This window comes from Corapipo altera, unplaced genomic scaffold, assembly GCF_003945725.1.
Source record: "Corapipo altera isolate COAL_440 unplaced genomic scaffold, ASM394572v1 302, whole genome shotgun sequence".
NCBI lineage: Eukaryota > Metazoa > Chordata > Aves > Passeriformes > Pipridae > Corapipo > Corapipo altera.
Window position 1 is genome coordinate 120,900 of NW_020885052.1, and position 5,647 is coordinate 126,546.

General features: G+C 46.6%; 1 long non-coding RNA gene across 1 annotated transcript; it reads right to left on the reverse strand.

Annotated features, from left to right (window-relative positions):
* Window positions 1-3,560: 3,560 nt before the first annotated feature.
* LOC113959637 lies at window positions 3,561-3,924 on the reverse strand. The gene is made up of 2 exons (XR_003531887.1): window positions 3,871-3,924; window positions 3,561-3,616 (listed from the first exon to the last, which is right to left on the reverse strand). It is a non-coding gene; the product is annotated as an uncharacterized LOC113959637 (long non-coding RNA).
* Window positions 3,925-5,647: the final 1,723 nt, after the last annotated feature.

The window sequence follows — 5,647 nt, forward strand, 5'->3', positions numbered from 1 at the left end:
CCTGGCTGTCTCTGACATCATTAGACTTGAAAGAACAAACAAAATCCATTTGATAAACTCAGAAGTGCTGCAGAGGGCAGGTAGAAAACCAAGCATGGTCTTCCTTCCCAACACAGGGACACCCCTGGCCATGTCCCCAGCCCAGTTCCTGGCAGCAGTGCCCACACTGGCTCCTGCAGCCTTGGTGCAGAAGTTCCTCATGCTCCTTCGAGATTTCATTTCTCCATCTATTACCTTTCCTGTTTCCCAGGTGCTCTGCCTCCCTTCCAGCTACAACCCCATACAAGCTGTGTGTTCTCTGGGATCACCCAGGGACAATCCTGTCCTGGGTTCACATCTTGCAGCAGGATTTGGAGATTTTCTCTTCCAGTCCAACATTCCAATCCCATGTCTTGGGCAACTCTACGTGACTCATTGTGCTTGATCTCCTACCACCACACAGGTATAAGGACCCCTGTTCCATGGCAGCCATCATCCTAATGCTCTGCTTCTTTGATCTGAACTTGATAAACCTCAAATGAACATTCCTGGGGTCCCCTGCACCCCACAAGGCTACTGGGGCTCCAAGTTGATTTCCTACTGAGCACAGCAACTCACTCAGCAGCCCCCAAGGTCCTTCCCCAAAGTCATACTCCTGCCTGTTGGCCGAGTGTCCAACTCAGACTCCTCAGACCCCCCTGTCCCAGCCCACAGGGCAGGCAGACAGAGCCAGCTGGATCCACTGCAGCTGTCTTCTCCTCTTCTCCCACCTGGCACACATGGTTCTTTACAGCTGACTAAGATGAATGCCCATATCCATGGCAGTCTCCTCAGCACAGTGCCCACAGCAGCACCGACCAGAGAAGATGCTTGTTCTCAATGTGTTTCAGTGTATCCTGGCAGCTCTGCCAGTCCTGTGCTGGCAATCAGGAGCCTGAGCTGAAAACAATTAAAAATGGAATGGCATGGCTCTCTTACCTGGGAATTGACCCAGAAAGGAGATTACAATAAGGCTGTGGGAAAAAGCATGAGGTAGTTTACAGTTCCAGTGTTCTACCTCTGAGCCAAGTGTGCAATGAATAATGATAAGCCTCAGCCTGATGTTGCTCCTACTATCATAAGCACAGGGTTTTTCTGTGGATTTGAGGGGTTTTGGTTTGGTTTGGTTTTTCTTGTTTTTCTTTTAAAACCATACACACACATGCTCTGCCATGCATGGAAGCAGCAAGTCCATAGAGTCCACCCCACCAGCCCTCCACACTGCACCGTGGCTGTGCTCGAAACAAGTGACTCAGCTTCAGGCTCGAAGTAGCTGCTCCTGCACAACACAGCTGCTGGAGATAGATGCAAGAAGGGAAAGCCATTGGTTATTTCTTTGCCATTGCTTCTTTCCTTTGCCTCAATTCCTAATGCAGGTTTTACGTACAAAGAACTCTAAGAAATGCCAATAGAGCAGGGGAGACCCAAGTGCTCACGTTGATGAGGGTCTGAAGAATGGTATGGATTAATTGCAGCTCTCCAGGACTGAGAACTGTAACCACGAATCCATAATCATCACAGACAACTGCTGAACACAACAGCTGCTCAGGCTCCCCATTAAACATATTTATAGTGGTGGCAATTCAGAAAACAGACACTGCTTTATGGAGAGTTAAAAAGTGATACCATTTGCAACACACACACACACATTAAACAACCATAAAGCTCCCCCCTGCACCGCACAGCATTGTAATAGATGCTGGCATTATGTCAGGAAAAGCACTTTCCTGGATTCAGCCACATTAATGTTCACCCTAATGAACTCTCTGGAGGAACTGTCATAAATGACAGAATATCATAAGAGAGCTTTGCTGCCAATAGAGGCCAGCGAGAGCCCAGACTGTGATTACATCCATGAGACGAGCTCTGAGCTGTGATTTTCCGAGGCAAGGCAGTGATATTTCTGGTTTATCAGTTATTCATTGGGTTAAGCTTGCTGCTTTTATCTCTGCAGTAGCATTTGAAGTAGGATTCATGGAAAAGAACTTTAAAGATGCCCTCCAAAGTTATTAGAGATAATAATTGAAATAGTTCTTTTGCCTGACAAAAAAGCCAATGGCTAAAATTATTCAAGCCTTTAAAAATCAGATAATAAACTAAGTTTCTTCCTACTGGTAATCAGCTCATTTCATTGCAAAGATCTTAGTAAATTCAGCTTGGTTAACTCCAGTCTTTTTAGAGAAGGTTATTCAGCGGTGAGTAGTTTAATTTTACTTCTTGTTTTTTTGATTTTTGGTTTGTTTGGTTGGTTGGTTTTTTTGAGTTGTATAAGCCCTAGGGAAGAGGAAGAGAGATGGCACCACATGGGAATATTTCTTTCTGTTCAGTTGCCATGTTCAATGCACTCAGGGAAGTTTGCTCACAAGAAAGCATTTACCCTAAAACATGCACAGGTCTCAGGAGCTGGGACCATTCCCAGTGAATGTCTGCACAGCCAGTCCTACACGGCAATGAGTCCCTCTCCTCCAGCACACCCTTCTCATGTAGAGCGTGGCAGTAATGCTCAGACATTCACAATCCAGTTACAGCTCTGACTGCCACCTTTCTGCTGTGACATCCAACCGACAGAGAACTTATTTCAGCAGGCAACTACTAAACGTAATAAATCACCAATCACTCAGACTATTTCCCACTTCATTTCAGGAATGTAGGTACATGCCTTCCCATCCATAGTGACTGTCATCCAAGGACAGCAGCATTTCTGCATTGGTTGCACCTCAAACAGACCTCTACCCTTCTCCTGTTCTGCTTCATTTTTTTTTCAGCACCTTTCTGCCTGATTTCAGCTCATTTTGCTGTTTTCTGCCTCCTTCCCTCTCCAGCTTGCAGCTGACCATAAACAGAGCACATGGGATTTCAAGTCACACTGTTATGCCAAGGGTCTGTCATTAGTCCAAACCAGCTCCATCACTTCTGGCAAAGAGTGATTTTATATAAATTGGAACTGTAGCCTCATTTCCAGAGGAACAGATACTCAAGTTTTGGATCCAGACTCCAGCCCCCATGCTGCAGTCCTCGCCTCCCTTGGAGCAGGATGGAGCCTACACAGCAGAGTGCAGGGAAGAGCAGCCTGACACAGAATAATTTCCCCATAATTCCCAGGGCCAGCAAGGGACAAGACACCAGATGTGCTGTGCTTCACACCCCCCCAAAGGCAATGACAGCTCTCTGCACCCAGGACCTGCTGGGATCAATTAATCAACCCTCTGCCTCCACTGCCCAGCAGGGTGGCAGAAGCAAAGCCAGGTGACACTCCCACCTTCCTCCCTGGGCTCTGCCACAGCTTTGCAGGAAAACAAACACTACTGCAGTTTTGCAGTCCTCCTTCTTTGCTTCCTTCTTTAATCCCTACAAAGGGGGGCCAGTAGGAGATAATAGAGCCTCCTGTGAGATTGAAGCAATTTACCAAGTCAAAGGTGTCCTCATTTAATAATCTCCACACCTCCATCACCCTGACAGCATGTCTTCAGCAAGCCATTACAGTCTGAAAAGCACTGGGGACAGGAGATAGGGAGGCCTGTCACAGTCACTGGTGAGCTCACTCCACAGCTTACCTGTCAGCTGCAATCAGGCATCCAGAGATTCCTCTGCTGCAGATCTGAAAGAAAGAAAAAAAAAAAAAAAAGAAAAATCAATCACCATCATCCTGATGTGAGAAAATCCCCAGTGCTCCAAACATACCAGGTAATTCATCACTTCCTCATAACATATATCAGTCCCTTGCTCCTCATCAAAACTAAACCCACCAAGAATTGAAACACAGAAGGCAGCCCTGCCTCTATGGAGCACTCCCAACCCTTTCCCTCCCAAACCCCCAAGCCCCCTAACAATAACTATTACAAAGCTGCTCACCCCAAGGAGTTGAGCTTGCTTCAGTCCTGAAAAGAACATAAACGGGGGTGATGATGTAGCCATTAAAGCAAGACTTCTACTCATGTTAGGAGCAGAAAAGCTCTGGAGACAGCCCAGAGCTGAGTCTTTCAGGAGGCCTCAGGAGAGCTTTTGATGTTGATGATGATGTCAGCCCATCATCCCTCCACAGCCAGATTCCAAATACCCAAATCTCTTGCCTAGGTTCAGCCAGCTACAGAACCCCAAGTCAAACAGGGACAAAGACAAAAGGGGAGTCACCTTCCTGCATTTATCCACCCACTAATCCCTCCCCTCCTGGAGTTCCTCACCTGCTCCACTGACCCTGACAGGTGGGGAGGGTAACTGAGCTCACCTGAGGGCTTGGGGCTAGGCCTAAAGAGACTTCTCACATTCCTGTGGTACAGAGGGAGCTCAGGCACCAGCACTTGGCTTCTTCTGGAGCTGAGGGTGGGTGGGTGGGAAGGGACTACAAAAGGATGGAAGGGCAGCAGGGCTCAGGTGCACAGCAGGACACAGGTTACATCCCAGACCATCAGCTGAGGTGTGCTGCACTGCAGGTTAATCAAAGCACTGTTTTGGCACCTGCAATTGAAGAGCAGAGCTGGGTGTGGGTCTCCAGTTTTGCAAAGGAACCTTTATTTCTTTAGGTTCCCTGAACAGCAGAAGTACAGATTTGGGCAAAGAAACCAAACACTGCCTTGCCTTCCTCATGGCTATTTCCTGGAAAACAAAGCAACTCCTTTAGAAAATGATCCCAAATCCCTGTATTTCCAGCTTTTCCTCACTGCTTGAAAACTACCATGGTCTCAGAATACTCTCCCATCTGCTAAGTGCTTGCAGGAATTTTGGGTTGTTTTTCATTTACCATCTTAATTAATTGCCCTGAAGCTTACCTTTCCCTTCTTACCTTTTGCTTATCAGCTCTCTCTTGTCACATTTGCTAATTATTGCAGACATTTTTGTTTAAGGAGGATTTGCTCCTTTCCTGCCAATCTTCTCTTTCTACTTGACCCTGAAGTAACTTTGAGTATCAAAGTAAACAAAAGCTGTCTGGTTTGAATATGGAAGAACAAGAACAATAAATGGGAAACAAATGGGCAAGTTTATGTGGTATTCATGGCTGCAAGTTCCCCACCTCTGCCCTGCATGAAGGGAGAGGTATTTAGCTGGAGGAGAACAAGCAGCACAGTCCCTCCTCCATCCCCTGCCCCATGCAGCACAGACACAGTGGCATGGCTGGGACAGGGTTATGTAAAGCAGCAGAGGTGGAAGCTGAGCACTGTTTATGTAAAGCAGCAGATGGTGGCATTACATAATCTGAAATGTTAGATATGCATATTATAATGTATAATTGATATATTTATATATCACTTTCACTGAGGCCATAGGACATTACATCTCAGGGATAATGCCTATTGCTAGTTGAGGTGTGGGTCTACAAACCATGTGACAAGTTGAACATATTTTTGGCTGCTACATCTCAAGAGAACACATTTAGGTGCAGATTTCCATCTCAGGTCTTCTCCCAGCAGATAAAAAAAAGGAAATAATTTGTGCTAAAAGCCATCAGAGAAAAGGTAAAGGACATTATTATCACTTTGCTTCATCAAGTGTTTGCAGGATCAGTACTCTGCAGCCAGAGCCGTGTTCACACTGTGCTGCTGCATGTCCCGGGCTGTCCTGTGCTGGTGTCAGCAGGCTGAGCACCAGGGAGACCTGAGGCCATGCTGTGGACACTGCTCTGGGGTCCTTTGTC